Here is a 17,461-nt window from a genome sequence, read left to right as displayed (position 1 = left end):
GCATTGATCTCTTCTATTTCATAAGCACCACATGGAATTTCAATTGTCAACTTTTGGGGTATCGATGAGTTGTCATTACTGATTCTAAAACTAACTAAGTTATTAGCTTCAGTTATATTATTGATTGTATTGCATCCATAGAATCCCAAAAGTCCTAATCCATAACGACTGTTCCTATCCAATTCAATTGGTGGAAAAAAATCCGCACTCAAGACACTTGTCCCGACAGCTTGTAGCTCGAACTTTCGTGACATGACTGATGAATATTTTGAAACACATTTCAATTTATTATTGTACACAGCAACAGCACATTTGAGACAATTTACACTTTTTGGAAGGTGTTGTATTGTAATAAGTATCATTTTTATTGATACCAATATTCACATCCTCTATATTACAAATACAACACATAGATTTCCGAGGTATAGGACCGTCATTAACATCCGATTCTGAATTTTGATCGTGGTGGTGGTGCTCATAACAATATCTATTTTTCATTATATCGATGTCATCTTGCAGATGCTTAGGCAACTTTTCCCAAACATATGCAATCTCATGTGCAACACATGCAAGTATCACTTCCTTAGGCATATTTGCAAGCATCACTTTATCCATTTTTTTCAAGGTACCATATTTTGAAAACATTCTAAGTGAAAACCCCATTCCCTTGATAGCCTCCAGTTTTGGTGTTGAATCCATTTTTATTTGGAAAATTATTTAGAGAGAAACTGCAAGCACAAGTGACCACAGAGAACTGTATTAAATTTCTGTTGTCGATCATAGTTATATTTGATTTTTACATTCGAACATTTTCGAAAGTATCGAGTCAATTCCAATGGTGGGGGTAGATCTCCAAAACTATCGAAATATGTGACTTCTTTCCCACATTTTTTATATGCCACCCAATGTGTTCCTGGTCCACTTATTCCATCTAAATTAACAATAGCTGTCTCGTTTTGTTTTGGACCTGAAGATGGTAATCTATCACGCATAAAAACACCACGAAAATGTGGAATTTTCATTTTTTGTGCATAATAACTGAGATCGTGATCAGTAAGAGGCCTCTGAGGTAGGGGTTCAATTAGTTTTTTGTTTTGTTTGTGGCTTTGTATGGTTTTAAATATAGTCCTAAACCTTTACGGTATGGTTTGAGATATATTCCACTTCCGCGTTTGCCTAATGCTACAGCCTCCATGGTTTTATTGTGACGATTGGCTTCCATTAAAGCCGCTCTGCTGGCTTTTGCCGAATTCACGGCCTTGGTAATACCAGCAGCGGCTCCCGCCAAACTTCCTAGTGCGGATAGTCCAGCAAAAATTGGTATCAATGGTAAAAGTCCACCGATCTTGGGAACAGGAATTATGCGTGGTGTGCGGATTTTCTTCTTTCCACCGGCAGCTTTAAGGTATTTACGTGCCGCCTGCAATGCCACAGTAATAGCTTTTTTGCTATTATTCGTCACAAATTGATTCCCACCAGCTTTCTTCAATACATTTCGCACTTTATGGACTATCCCAGCACCAAATGCAGCTTTTTTAATTTTATTTTTCTTCGTTTGTTTCCTCTTACATTTTTTCTTATTGGTACTACAACCCATGCCCATATGTCTTTTCGCTTTCATAATGTTGGTGACAAGTAATGCAGCTGCTCTTTCCCCAATACTCGCGTCCTTCGATTTAACCCTATCCCAAGCGCTGTATTCAAGTTCTTTGTCGGCTAAATGTCTTGCTGCAAGATCGGATGGATGCTTAGAATATTGAATATCGTGTTTTTTGCATTCAATATCTAATTTATTGATTCCAGGATCGTTACGAGCTAAACGTTGTTTCAATTTTGTACCTGGTCCACAGTATTGATAACCTGCGGGTAGATGTAATTCGAAAGGAAGTTTGTTTATTAAATCATTAACAAAACCACAACCTCTTTTAATTTTACGATCACTTTCAATACGTCCGTATCGTTTGATGGTACACATTGAAATGAATAAGCTAATAACATTTATATAGTCTCCAACCACGGCACGATGCGCATTGTAAAACAGAAAGAAAAGTTTGCTGTAGATAATCTAGATGAGAAATTTGGGTGTGGATTGAATGGACAAAAGGTATTCAGACATGGTCCACTACTTCCATCATCAGTTCGAGGACTCATTATAGGACCTTCAAATTGTGGAAAGACGAATGCAATGATATCACTATTAACACATCCACAAGGACTGAGATTTAGAAATGTGTATCTCTATTCGAAATCACTCAATCAACCTAAATATCAGTACTTGCGAAGTGTTTTGGAACCTATAAAAGGATTAGGTTTCTATACATTCAGCAATAATGCAGAAATAGTGGAACCCTCCGACGCTAAGCCTAATTCTGTTTTCATTTTCGATGATGTGATATGTGAAAAGCAAGATATTATTAGATCATATTTCTGTATGGGACGTCATAAGGATGTTGATTGTTTTTATCTAGCACAGACATATTCACGGGTACCCAAACAGTTAGTGCGTGACAATACCAATTTCATTTTAATGTTCAAACAAGATGAGACGAATTTACATCACATTTATTCAGATCATGTTTCACCCGATGTAACATTCAAACAATTCCAATTGATGTGTGTTAAATGCTGGGAGGACCAATATGGATTTCTAGTCATTGATAAGGATAGAAAAATAGATGAAGGTAGATATCGCAAAGGATTCGATAGTTTTATATACCCATGATCTTGTTTTTTACACTTATTCGATCACTGAATATTGTAGAGGTCACTTCATCAGCGAATTAGGCTATAATTTAAAAAAGGGCATTATGAATACAAAAAAAGATTCTGAAAATAAAAACAATGAAATGAATTTGAAACGTCAACTAGTAGAGACAACAGAAGCTGTCAGGCAGAAATTCAACTCTATCAAGAATGATAATATTGAAAATCGTACGACACTTGAAAGATTGTATGAGCCCATAATGAAACCATTGAATGTTTTATCATCAAACGCTACTTCTAAATCACCAGTGTTATCACCAAATCATGGAACTGTTCAATCTACTTCAAATTATCCCATGAGTACTCCAATAGGAAGAAAACAATCTTTTGCTAGTGTATCATCTGTGAATAGTGACACGAGCACACTTCAAGACGATATGAGAACAACTCTATTCGAAACACCATCATCGTCCCACATCGATTCCTCGGATCCTGACACCTCACCTGATATGAATGAAAGTGGTGAAGATGTTTTGATGAAACATTTGAATAATGTAAAATCTAGAAATCCAGCATATGATGGAACATTTGGCGTACGTATGGATCCTATTACACAAAAGCTGAAAATGGGAAGTCTAGTGGTGTATTTCAAAGATGGAAACATTTCATTTTGGGATGCTAATAAAGTGAAAAAATATGAATGCGCAGGTAGTCCAGAATTGTATGATATGATCTTTTTGAAGAATCCACGAGATGTTGATAATAAAGAAACTCGTCAAGTATATTCCAAAATATTGAAAATAACGAATGCTCCATATAAACAATATCATCAGAAGAATGGTTTTAAAAATACAAATTCTAAAAAATTTCGTGAAGTTATCAAACCTCTATTAGACTCACGACAATATCCAATAAGAAGTAGAAGTAAAATTGGTGGAGCACTCAAACGAGTGAAAATGGAGAAAATATATAATTCTAAACCTGTGAATTATGTGTACTGGAATTCACCGAAAGAGTTAGTTGCTCGCCTACGATTATTGGTAGCTTCAAAGTCAGCTGGTCATACAGGACATGACAATGAAATAATTTCAATAATTGAAGAATTACGTGAAGAAGGTATAATATATTAACATATTCACATGTAATGATCACTGTCACATCATCATTCAATGCAGTAACATTATCACATTTTCTCTTTAATCATATTGAAATAGAATGACTAATGAAATAAGTGATGTCAAACGACAAGTTGTTAATGAATTACATAAACCTGCAAGACGTAATTTTCGTAGAAGAATAACCACCATCAAAGGTTTTGCAGATCTATGGCAAATAGATTTAGCTGAACTGCAACCTTATGCAAAAAGTAATGAAGGATACCGATATATACTTGTAGTGATAGATTGTTACTCCAAATATCTGTGGACTGTAGCAGTTAAAGATAAAACAGGTAGTACAGTAACTAATGCAATGAAACATGTACTGAAAGAAGCCAAATACTCCCCCAAACACATACAAAGCGATCAAGGGAAAGAATTTTTCAATAAAAGCTTCTCATCTCTCATGCGAGAATATAATATCAATCATTATTCAACATTTAGCACAAAGAAGGCAGCTATAGCAGAAAGAGTGATTCGTACAATAAAGGGGTGGCTCTATAAGGAATTTTCGATGAGAGGTCACCACAAATGGCTTGATATTCTTCCAACTATAGCTAGTAGATATAACAATAAAGTTCATCGTACAATAGGTATGGCACCCATTAATGTTGATCCATCAACAAGATTGATATTCAAAGGTATCAATGGAGTTGGAAAAAAACAAAGTGAACCCAAATTCCGATTGAATGATATTGTACGAATAAGCAAATACAAAAATATTTTTGAAAAGTCTTACACTGCGAACTTTACCACGGAACTCTTCAAGATTGTTAAAATCAATAAAACTTTTCCCACAACCTATAATCTTGAAGATATGAATGAACAACCTATTAGAGGATGTTTTTACGAAGAAGAGTTATTGCGAACCGAAAATCCTGATGTATATCTGATCGAGAAAGTGCTGAAGAAAAGGAAAAATAAAGTATATGTAAAGTGGTTAGGACTTCCTAGTGAACAGAATTCTTGGATTGATGAATCAAATATGCTTTAAATGTATCTAATAATGTATTTATGAATAAAGTAATGTTAAAGTTCATTATTGTTTTCATTTCAATTATATGTAAGTGAATTGAAAAAATATTGCAGCGGTAAACATTGCCCCAACCATTCGCAATGTTCTGTGTATACCAAACCAAATTAATTGTATACTCCATTCCCGCTTAAAATTTTTTTCAACTCACAATATTGAGAACACAATACCATTCCCAAAACTAATCGCTGTCACTTTGAAATGCTTTCTCCAACTCTTTTCGCCAATTATCTCTCACTGATAATGCCGTCTCATAAAGTCGAGTCGACTCCTCAAGCTCTGCCTGTGCTTGCATTCTCGAACGTTGATTGAATTTGTCATCTTTCATGATTTTTGAACGTAGTTCATCTGCTTCTTTGCTCATGTTAGCCAATTCAATTTTCGCTAATGCAATCTTAGCATCTAATGCTTGAAGAGTGTCCTTATTGACACTAATAGCTTGCTCACTCTTTTCATGTTCAGCAATAGCCTTTTGCGCCTTTACAAGACGGCATTTCGCTTTCTTTTTCATATCTCCAAACCGAAGTAATGGAGTGAAAGAAGATAGCGATTCAGTCATCAAATCACCCTTCATTTCTTTGGGTTCACATTTTGTCTTCCTCTTCGATCTGTCACTTTTCGTTGTGGGCTTTTTCTCCTGCAAACCACTTTTCGATTGTTTTTTTTCTTTCAACTCAGTGACAATCGATGAAGATGCATTATTAACCTTCCTTTTGATAGTTCTGGATTTTTTATCAACACCAAGAGGGGGGGTAGATGAAGGGTGTTTGGATGATGATGATTGTGAAATGATTGGAGTTTCAACGATAATTTGTTGAATTGGTTCCGGCACATCTGCGAAGTTAACGAAGTCGCTAATATCAAAATCACTTATCGAGTCTTGAGACTGTAAATGTAATACTGGAATATTTTCAAAATTAGTGTGATCGATATCAACAAGTGGTGAACCATCTTCAGCAATCAATAGTGGCATGGAGCTCATGATAATGATTATTTAGGTTTGGAGGAATGATATGTGATAGCAATAGAATGTGGATAGGAAAGGTGATACTTCACCTTTTATAGAAGAAAATAAACTAGCGCATGCGCTCTTTCGTCAACTAGCCCACTCTTTCATCGACTAGAGATGCCATATCCTTCTCTCCCACTTAAAACGAGTCAAGTGATAGGTGGGAGTCGTACCACTTCCGTTTCCTATTCAATCGTATAAGTCGACTTGCGATCCTGAAGTTCATTCATTCACTCTCTACAACTGTGAGCAAACAACAACAAGATGAATTCTGCAAAAATAAATGCTGCATTAAATAGAATATCTGCTGTTGATGAAAACAATTGGATAGACGAATCAGATGATGATGATGTCAATGTTCCGCTAGAGGAAGTGATAGTTGAAGCAGAAGATGTTGGAGTCGATGAAGATGAGATAGACGAAGTTGAAAACGAGGCCAACCAAAGCGACGAAGATGATGACGTGATGGAGTTTGAGAGGGTCATGGATGAAGAAGGAGATGATGAAGGGATAGAAGCTGACACAACTGAAGGCGATGGTGCTTTGAGGATCGGTATGCGAACGCTCAATGTCAGTGAGACATTGGAAGATCCCTTGGATTTGTATTGTGCAATGGATGCATACGTATTGATCAGCACAATAGATGGAGAGAACAAAAAACTATGCTGGTGCTGCTTTCGGTTTTATTCGCATAGAAACAATAATGGAGGGTGGTATGCCCATGTCAACACCCACAACACTGTCTCAATTATGGAAATGGGACAAAATTGGTGTGAAGCTTGCGAGAGGCCACTAACAAACTTCACCCGAGTATCTACATGTATTATATGTAATAATGTCCAACCTGTGGCACAATAACCGTGGACCTACTGGTCAAAAAAAAAAACAACAGCCCTTTTCAGGGCTACATTATTCACACAAACGGTAGTAGTAGAATTCACAGATTATGTGATAAATGACTACTTTGACTAAAAAGTCGAAGTTAGGATTTGGTTTATCATCGAATATCTGTGTATATGATGAGTACTACTTTGACTGAAAAGTCGAAGTTGATATTTTCTCAATCATTGAATATAATGATGAGTACTACAGAGTTGGATGATGATACTTTCACATAAGTTTTGACTATAGTGTTAACCTATTTCTGATTGAAAGTATAATGATAGCTCTGAAAATAGTTGTTTATTGTCTTTAATTGTAGCCCTTAAAAGGGCTGTTTTTCCTATTAATCCATACAATGGTATGGACTAACGCTCTTCATCATCAGAAACAATCATGATGGTGTCATCATCTGAATCATCTGTATCTGATGATATACTGATGATGTCGTCCTCATATTCATCAGATTCATCTGAATCAGATGATATACTAATTATGTCGTCCGCATGATCATCTAGCTCGTTATCCTGTAGATCGTCTAACTCATCTACTTCCTCTTGCATACGTTCCGGGAAATCATCAGGAAGATCGTAGATGCGTTGCAGCATTTCTGCGAAGGTTGTACTGAAATGATCAAACGTAGAATCTATTTCATGTACCTGGATGGGTCTTGTACTCATCATAGAAGACTCTGGTACACTCATCGGTTCGGTGGTGGAATCAGCAATCGACATTGTGGAAGAATGATGTAGAACTGGGATTGATACTATATTTATATTGGAAGAAATAAAACGGAGGGGGTGAAGTGTAAATGTAGAACAGTGTTTGAGATTCGAAAACATTAAAAATGACGATCTTCATGAAACTCTGAGCGATTATTATGAGAAATTCTAAGTGATTATTATGAAAAACTAATAAGAGAGAGGGAGGAAGACACTGCCCCAGCCTCGCAGTGCCTCGTGTACACCAACCAAAAAAGTGTGTACTCCGTGGAAGGAAAGGAAAGGAAAGGAAAGGAAAGGGTGGGAGAAACAGGGAAACGATTACATATCGTCGTCGGAATTTAGGACATCATCGTCATCAATTAGGATAGGAGATGGCGGAGGACTGTCCTCGATAAGGATTGGGGATGGTGGAAGTCTGATGTCGCCAGCGTCATCGTCGTCGTCGTCGTCATCCTCATCTGTGATGTCTACAGGCGGTGGGTCACCCCATTCGTCATCCCATTGGTAGGGATCCGGATAATCCCCGTCCGATAAGTCAGCTTCATCACTCCCAGTGACATGCTGAACCTGCACCCTGTAGTCATTATTCATGAATTCGAAGGGAATGTCATGAGGTGCCGTTGTGGAGTCCACGAATCCTTCATGGATAGAAGCCCAGTAAGGATGTTGATGCGCTGGGTCACTGTACGGCTCAGTAGTTGAATCAGGTTCCATGTTGAAGGTGGCTGATCAACTGAATATTCCAACAGATAATTCCTACTTTTATACTTTTGAAAGGGAGTGGGGAGGAGTGGGGATGAAAGAACTTGGAATTGAAAATGGAAAAAAAGAAAAATAATGAAAAGACGAAGTGAAGAAAAATGCTCCAACCATCGCATTGTTCAATGTGTACCAAACCAAAACAATGTACACCCTTTATTTCACTTCTTTTTTCATTTGTTTTTTTTTTGTTTTTTATTCCTAAAATTATAATTACAAACCTAAAACTACCATGCTACCTAATTATCCTAAAACTATCCTAGTTGACCTAAAAACTATTTCCCTTTATTCAAAAATTTCTTTATAAATATTTTTAGTTCATTATTGAGCTCTATCGAAGAGGTCTCTGCCTTCCGCCTTTCCTTCAGAGCTGCAGTCCTTCGATCTAGCTCGGCCATCCTCATTAACAACTCGCGCCGTTGGCTAGCAATTTCATTCTCCTCCCGGGAAATGCTAGCCAACGCGGCCTCACTATTTCGTGAAGCAAGTGCAACATCCCTACACCTCTGTAGGAAAGTTTCCATCTCCTGGGGGTTAACCTCTCCGACAGGCTCCGGCACTGGTGGCACTTGTGGCGCGATCTCCCCGGCAGGCTTCAACACTGGTGGCACGACCTCCATGGCAGGATCAGGCACCGGTGTGAGTTCCATGGGTGTCAACATCGCTAATAATGCAAATTGGGTGAGGATTTCACCTGGAGATGGCACCCTCGGCACCGGCTTATATGCCCTCCGTCTTTCCACTGTCAATGCGAGCGGTGTGGGACGTCTCGGAGGATTCCTTTTGGCGGTCGACCAACTACCTGCATAAGGGTTAGTCCTATTGCATTTACTCCTATACCTTTGAATAGGACCAACCTTAGCTGCAGATTGCCGCTTGGCTTTGTTAACAACCCTGTCTTCCTGAAATGAGACAGGGCTGCGTGGCCGCTGCACACCACCCGAAATTGAAGCCTTCATCTCTTGGACCATCGCCACCTCGTCTCCCTCGAACATGTCAGGGCTGCCTGGTCGCTCCACCTCAACATCCACAGGTATGATCGATGCCACAGCGTTGTCGATTTCCTGCGTGTAGTTTTCCATTCTGAAAATGTAATACAAAGTTAGTTGTTATGAAAAAGTAACATTGATAACTTACTCAAAATTCGCTTGTTGTAGACTGTAGAAGACTGCTGTATTAGACTGGTGTTGTAGTAGATTGCTGTAGCTGGACTGCACTCGATGAGAAGACTTGGTCGTACTGAATGCCGAGAAGTGTGCTCCTCAGGGTGTAGGCAGAAGTGGGAGTGGTGGGAGTGAGGTGGGGGCGCGCATGCGCAATTGTGGGGTGAGGCGAGCAATGGTGGGAAGGGGGCGGGGCTAAAAGTGGAGGAGAGTGGGCGGGGACTACAGTGTGTTGTTAAATTTTTTTTTTAATGAAACATAAAATTAAAAATTTTTAGTCATAGAACCGGCATTGGTCATCCTCAGTCATAGAACCGGCATTGATCATCTACTTGAATTGTGACTGGAGAAAAAAATCTTTATTTTTTGTAAATCTATATTATTAAAATCAATAATGGGGGTATTTAATGTTCAGTGTGTATGTAGAATCGATATTTTTTGAGAAATGAGTGGTGGAATCTCATTATTATAATATTGAATTTATTACACTTATTTTCAATTTTACACGAAAAATAGTAATGACAAAAGTTGTAGAGAATTTAATTTCCAACAAATTTGGTCTCTATTATTTTTTTCGCAGGATTGATATTTTTCGAGAAAAGAACGGGTTGTAATCTCATTATGTAATATTGAATTTATTACACTTATTTTCAATTTAACACGAAAAATAGTAATGACAAAAGTTGTAGAGAATTTAATTTCCAACAAATTTGGTCTCTATCAATTTTTTCGCAGGATTGATATTTTTCGAGAAAAGAACGGGTTGTAATCTCATTATGTAATATTAAATTTATTACACTTATTTTCAGTTTTACACGAAAAATGGTAATGACAAAAGTTGTAGAGAATTCAATTTCCAACAAATTTGGTCTTCATTAATTTTTTCGCAGGATTGATATTTTTCAAGAAAAGAACGGGTTGTAATCTCATTATGTAATATTGAATTTATTACACTTATTTTCAATTTAACACGAAAAATAGTAATGACAAAAGTTGTAGAGAATTTAATTTCCAACAAATTTGGTCTCTATTAATTTTTTCGCAGGATTGATATTTTTCGAGAAAAGAACGGGTTGTAATCTCATTATGTAATATTAAATTTATTACACTTATTTTCAATTTTACACGAAAAATGGTAATGACAAAAGTTGTAGAGAATTCAATTTCCAACAAATTTGGTCTATATTAATTTTTTCGCAGGATTGATATTTTTCAAGAAAAGAACGGGTTGTAATCTCATTATGTAATATTGAATTTATTACACTTATTTTCAATTTTACACGAAAAATAGTAATGACAAAAGTTGTAGAGAATTCAATTTCCAACAAATTTGGTCTCTATTAATTTTTTCGCAGGATCGATATTTTTCGAGAAAAGAATGGGTTGTAATCTTGAGAAAAATTCCGAATCTTGACGATCAAAATTTTTTTTTAATTATAAACCTTTAATAATTCATAAAAAAAGTAAAATATTGATATTAGTGGTTCAAATCCCGGTTTTTTCGCAGGATCGATATTTTTCGAGAAAAGAACGGGTTGTAATCTTGAGAAAGATTCCGAATCTTGACGATCAAAATTTTTTTTTTAATTATAAACCTTTAATAATTCATAAAAAAAAGTAAAATATTGATATTAGTGGTTCAAATCCCGGTTTTTTCGCAGGATCGATATTTTTCGAGAAAAGAACGGGTTGTAATCTTGAGAAAGATTCCGAATCTCGACGATCAATTTTTTTTTTTTTTTTTAACCTTTATTAATTCATAAAAAAGTAAAATATTGATATTAGTGGTTCAAATCCCGGATTACCCATAAAAAAAAATCAATAATTTTTATATAAATGAAGCTTTCATATCTTATATAGAATAATAAATGTTATTAACACCAATATGTAAGGTGGCGTAATGGTTAAGACCCTAGCCTATGCAGACGTATGACATGAGTTCAAATCCCCGTGTGACCAAAAATTTTTTTCTTTATTTCTCACCATTATTCCTTGTGATTTAAATAGAATTGAAACTGTTAGTATAAGTGGGCCTGTGGCAGCGTAGATGTTAAGGTATCATCCTACCGCACAGACTATCCAAGTTCGAAACTTGGCAATGACAAAACTAGAAAAAATAATAAGAAGGAGGCGGGGGGGGGGGGGGGGGGGGGGCAAGAGGGTATAGGTTTGTGAAAAAATATTTTTTTTTTAATTTTAAAATTTATTTTCAAATTTCAAAAAATTTTTTTCAAATTTGCTTTTTTTTTTCAAATTAAATTTTTTTTTTCAAATTTTAACAGTTGGGAACATGTCAAGTCAGAATTCGAGTACATCACTAATGCCACTTCAGGGACATTGAAATATATATAATAATACTTGTTGATAACTTTCATTATTAATTTTTCAAATACACATTTTTTTTCCTAACCTAACTTAATCAGGCCCTGCCCAGGCAGGCTATTCCACTTCACTATTCACCATGTTGGTTCAATTAATACGTCATCTGTTGCTTTTGGTTTTGGTTCTATTATTCTAATATTTGGATCAATGTTCAGTCCTGGATATCCCACTCCACCTGATGGCCTGACTTTATGGCTTTTCTCCAAAACTTCAACTCTCTCTTCCAGTACATCATACTTTTTCATTGTAGTCGCTGTTATGTTTGACATAGCATCAAATTTTTTATTTGTAGACGCTGTTATGTCAGACATTTTTATGTCTACATCATTTGTAAGTTTGTCAAATTTACGAGTGAAAGTTATCCGAGCCTCTGCAATTTTATCGTCAAATGCTTGACGGGCATCGCGAGCAATATTGCCTATTGTGGATTGTATTGCAGCTTGTAGGGCTAAAAGTATAACCTCCTTTGTTCCGTTAATTTCCCCCTCAAGGTATGATACAGTTACACAATCACTCTTGTCAATTGGTTCGCTTGTATTTTTCAATATTTTTCTTTGCATGTCATAATGACCATCTTTTGTTAATTTAAATCCATTGCCGGGTGGACCTCGGATGACATTACCACCCCATTTTTTTTTTCTGCCAAATTTATCGATTGTTTTAGACATTGTGCACCCACGATGATTCTTTTCAAACTGATATTCCTTTCTTTTACATTATACTATATATTGCAGTAATCGATTAGGGAAATAGAAATAATACAAATAAAATTTCAATCATTTTATATTCATTACAGTAATACATATACATACATACATAATACATTAATATCACAATACTTCTGTCATATTGAATTTTCCGGTTTTGAAGATATTGAATGATACTTCAATCATTGATCTCGGCAGATAATAAATTAATCAATTGATCCAATGGAGTCTCCTGAGATTGTGATTGTTGAATAATATTACTTATCCAACGAATGTTCTCATTTGGATCGTTTTCATAAAATTCAATATCATTATGACCCCAAGGAAGAGTGTGGGTAGTATTCGGAATGATAAATCGTTTATCGTCGTGGTATGATAATGCAACTTTATTTTTCAATTCAGTATACATATCATGCAACACGCTTCTAAATGAATTCATCTTTCTGAATATCATACCACCTTGTTCGACGATTTTTTGATAATCTTCGCATGTCAATTCATTCTTTATTACCGATCGTTTAACCCCTTTGGCTTTCTTAAATTCACCATCAACAGATTTCACATAATATGCTTTAGCACCTGTACCATAAAAACTCATGATTGGATCATTTGGAAATTCATCTTTGAAGTTACCCAAGACTGAACTTGTTACTGGAATATTGAATTGGTTAACTATACTGTAATTGGATGTATCAAATCTACTTATGTTAGTTTTTATGAATTCATAAAAATGTTCTGTGTTTACTTTAAGAATGAGCGAGTCGGTATCTGTGTAAAGTAAAGAGACATTTTCATCAAAGTGTTGTTTGATGCATCCATAGAAAAAGTCATACATGACTGTTTTAGATAATTCTAATATGGAAAATCCCAAATATAATGGTTTATCGTAATGAACCTTCACTCTACCCAATTGAATGGCAACGAAATTATCAGTGAAAATTGAACAATTTTTGAAATTTGGTTTGGCTATGAGAGTGCTGGCACCTATATTTTTCTTTATATTTTCCCAATGTGTAACGAGTCTAACATCAATTCGATTATCTACATTCTCCATTGTCTTTCCATACACCGCATTATTCATTAGTTTATAGAAATCTTTAACAGATTTGTTGTTAGACCTATTACGCATTTCAGTATTAAGATCTATATAGGGTTTCATCCAGCATGATTGTTTGAATTTCAATACTCTATGTGTATTCATTACAATCAATCCATTTTTGACAGCTTGCTGTAGATTCCTATAATGAACAATATATTTTCTTTTATCATTCAAATTTGGAATTAATTTGGGAATTTTCGATTGTGTACGAGGTGGTATTATTTTTTCGACTAAAAATGGAAGGTCAGAATGTTTATCATGCAACTCTTGTGGATAATGAATGTCCACTTCAAATACATACCCATACGGACTATCAGTACTCACATCCATCACATCAAGATTAAGAATTTCATTTGGTGTCAACCATGTAAATTCACTTGTTGGTAGAGGTTGTGACATACTGTGACCGTATAGATTTGTTGCATCTAAATATGTAATGAATGTGGAAGGTTCATTGGGATTATAATTGGGTAAAAATCTATTATTTGCTATATGTTTCCTCTCGCTACATTGACTAATTCCACCTCGTATACCTTTTTGAAAAAAGTGAATCATATCAATGTCAGTTAGTAATTCCAATTCAACATTAGTGAACTTCAACATGGCATCCCATGATAATCCAGGTGCAGTATAATATTGTGCCGGATCTAAGTTATATATCTCTAAACTTGTGGTGCGGAAGTTTTCAAAAATATCACATAGTAGCAATACATCCGACTTCAAATACAAATCAGAGTATTCCCCCAAATTCTGACACTCGAATAAATTCCAAACATTTCTAGCCCTATCATAATCAGTTTCCGATATATGTTCACAATTGAGTGTGTCATAAAACTGATTTTTTGTCGGAAGTAATGGATAATTCAATTTGTCAATGTCATCAACAAAACTATATGGAAATACACCTTTCTGTCTCATCAAATTGAATTTCTCAATTTGTGGGAAATGTTTGTGCATCTCCAAACATTGATCGGAGGTCAAGTTTGCACCCAACTTCTCCAACGAATTAGTCATAAATTTATAACTATCGATAAATCTCATTTTGAGATAATTCTTCCTAACCACACCATCTTTATCGGTATAGCTGTGTGTGAAGAGATGCTTCGTGAAAGATATATATTTCTCTTTAGTTTGCGGGATAACATCAACTTTCTCTTTATTCCTATACAATTCTTTTATGAATAAATGACAATCATAACCACTTAAATTATGAAAAATGATAGGTATGAAGTTTGGTATTTTGAAATTTAAATTACATTTCGAGTGAGCGGCATGTGATCTTTTCTTTCCTGTGACATGACAATGATCTCTTACTTTGACTTCACCATCAGTAAATGCTTTATTACATATACCACAAGTTCTGGCTGCAGCAAACTGTTCTTCTTCTTCGTCAGTTTGTGTATCCATCGGTTTAGGGTTTCTGAGATGATTTTCATGTATCTCTTTCAAATCATCTTCAATGCTACTCACAAATTTCTGAGCTGCATCTACACCCCTATATGTAACAAATTTTGACAAATCATCATTATATGAACACTTTATCAAATAAGATAATGAATATGGGGCATGTTTGAATGTTTTAATCGTGTATGAACTTTCAGGATTTGGCTCATTCACATGAATCGGTTTAAGCACTGATTCAAAATCAGCATACACTACAAATGGCACCCTCATTTGCCTCTCAAAGTTTTCAAACATTAGTTTATTTTCCGCAACCATTCTACCATATTTATTGATCTTTAAATTAGTAGTTGGTGTTGTGGTACTAATGTGATTACAATCATACATATTATGACGTAAAAGCAATCTCTCATCAGAAAAATATATCAAACATCCGTCACAAAAATATTTTTTCTGTCTATGAGCTGATAGTTGATTAGAAACTAATCTTGAAAGATCTTTGATCCAACAATAGTGACCATTACCGGAGTCATCAGTTATAAACAACAAATTGACATGTCTCCGGAGTCTTCTCTGTGAGTATCGCAATGGACCAATCACTTCATACTTCATTTTACCCTTCTCAAATGTACTCTCTAAACCGTAAACATTAATTGAAATATCATTCCTATCTTCGAATATTTCGATACTCTTATTATTAACTTTAACCGGAAAATCCATACCTGTGACATCTAAAACAGTGGAAAAATGTGGATATGACGTAAGTTCGGACACTCGACTATCTGCAGGATATAATGCTGATGTTATAGCCCAAGCAAAACAATATTGATCTTCATTACGAACATTCACAACAGCTTTCTTCCATTGAATACATTGAGGCAGCTTCACATATGAACGTCCTTCCAGTGGACTGTATTTATTAATGTTGACCTCGAGAAACAATATTTTTTCACAAGTCCAACCTGAATTATTAAAAAAAAAATTACTATTCAATCTTATTGAAATTTTTAAAAAATAAATACCTGAGTCACGATCCTGGAACTCAGTCGTTTGAGCCACAATTACATCACGGAATCCATCAAAAACAGCATTCAAATCTGAAGATTGGTCCACTATTTTATTTTGGGAATTAAATGACTTCGTGTCCCTCGAATCATCAGTCTGAAGAATATAATTCCCAAAAACTTCCATATTCACCTTGATGCTTTTATGGATCCTGATGGCTGATTCCAGTAATTCAATGACCTTCTGCCTAATCTCATTGAAAAATGACATGTAGTCACTGGTTACAATCGAACTCTCCACCCTGTATGTAGCAATGCGGCAATTGAATGCATTCGTTATAATTTGAACACCGTCAGACAATTGAACACATGCATTATTTTTATGACTCATGGTTCTTCGGTGAGAATTCACTTGGGTCATAGGAATTGTCACATTACAACAATTGCACGTATACATAGGTGTTGCATTATCCACTCTCACCCGTTTCACTGCAGGCCCTCCTTGGCAACTCTGGAGCTGATGCCGACGAAGATTATCACTACGAGTGAAAGATTTACCACAGTCACAGGAATACATTTTATATAATAGTTCTCACTAACTCACTTGATGTAAACTGACATAGCCAACACTCGTACGCTTCTTAAATACACTCTGATAGGACCCGTCAAGACGTCATAGCCAACCCCACTTCTCAACTACATGCGCCAAGATTACCTCCCAACTGAATGCGATAACAGATGTCGATATACGAGCAAGCAGTGGTCGTTGCGGTCTCGGAGAGGGTAGACGCTAGGCAAACGGTCCTCGGCTGCCGTTGTGTCACCATCGATAGCGGGGCTAGAGCGAACCTTCATCGCTTCGGGAGAGGTGAGGGCAGACCGATGAATACGCATTACTCTGCCACACGTCGTGGAGTGAACATGTCGCTCTCTAGCCGTTGAACGGTTATTGCTGTGACGTCACTCCACTACTAACTTGGTGCCCTAACACCGATGGAGCATTTATTACTTGGAGGATCTTCGAAGTATGCAGACGTATGTTTGTACATAGACAAACAAGCACATGATGAAACCCTGTACCGTGCATTCTCCTACACACACACACACACACACATAAACACACAAAATCTCATATGAAAAAAAAATCTGAACGATCCATGCACCAGACACTTCAAGGTCACAACGCCTTGACTTCACTGCACAACAAAAAAACTTCACCAAACAACAACCAATAAAAAAAGCAATTAATACGTCATAGTGGTGGGGGGAGGCCGAGAATCAGCTGTAAACAACTACTTTTGTACCCCTACAAAATTGATATATGTTATTTCTGACGATCTATTCTACGAAAACAACTTTGTCATAGTTTTCCAGGTCATCTGAGGGGGTGCAAATGAGGCAGAAACTTGAAAAAATCATAGATTCAAAAATTGAGTTTGT

At 36.0% G+C, this 17,461-nt stretch overlaps 1 protein-coding gene and 1 long non-coding RNA gene across 2 annotated transcripts in view; both read right to left on the bottom strand.

The window, feature by feature from the left end:
• The window catches only part of LOC111507319 (uncharacterized), a 67,076-nt gene that overhangs the window by 44,438 nt on the left and 5,177 nt on the right, over positions 1–17,461 (bottom strand). The gene's annotated exons all lie outside the window — the stretch shown is intronic.
• On the bottom strand, positions 12,358–17,314 carry LOC141480987 (uncharacterized). Its single transcript, XR_012464684.1, has 2 exons — positions 16,040–17,314; positions 12,358–15,979 (listed from the first exon to the last, which is right to left on the bottom strand). It is a non-coding gene; the product is annotated as an uncharacterized lncRNA (long non-coding RNA).

The sequence above is a fragment of the Leptinotarsa decemlineata genome, unplaced genomic scaffold, assembly GCF_025532065.1.
Source record: "Leptinotarsa decemlineata unplaced genomic scaffold, Ldec_3_MD MMD2_tig00000035_RagTag_RagTag, whole genome shotgun sequence".
Taxonomy (NCBI): domain Eukaryota; kingdom Metazoa; phylum Arthropoda; class Insecta; order Coleoptera; family Chrysomelidae; genus Leptinotarsa; species Leptinotarsa decemlineata.
The sequence above is the reverse complement of the archived record's forward strand: the minus strand, read 5'-3'. Positions and strand labels throughout refer to the sequence as shown.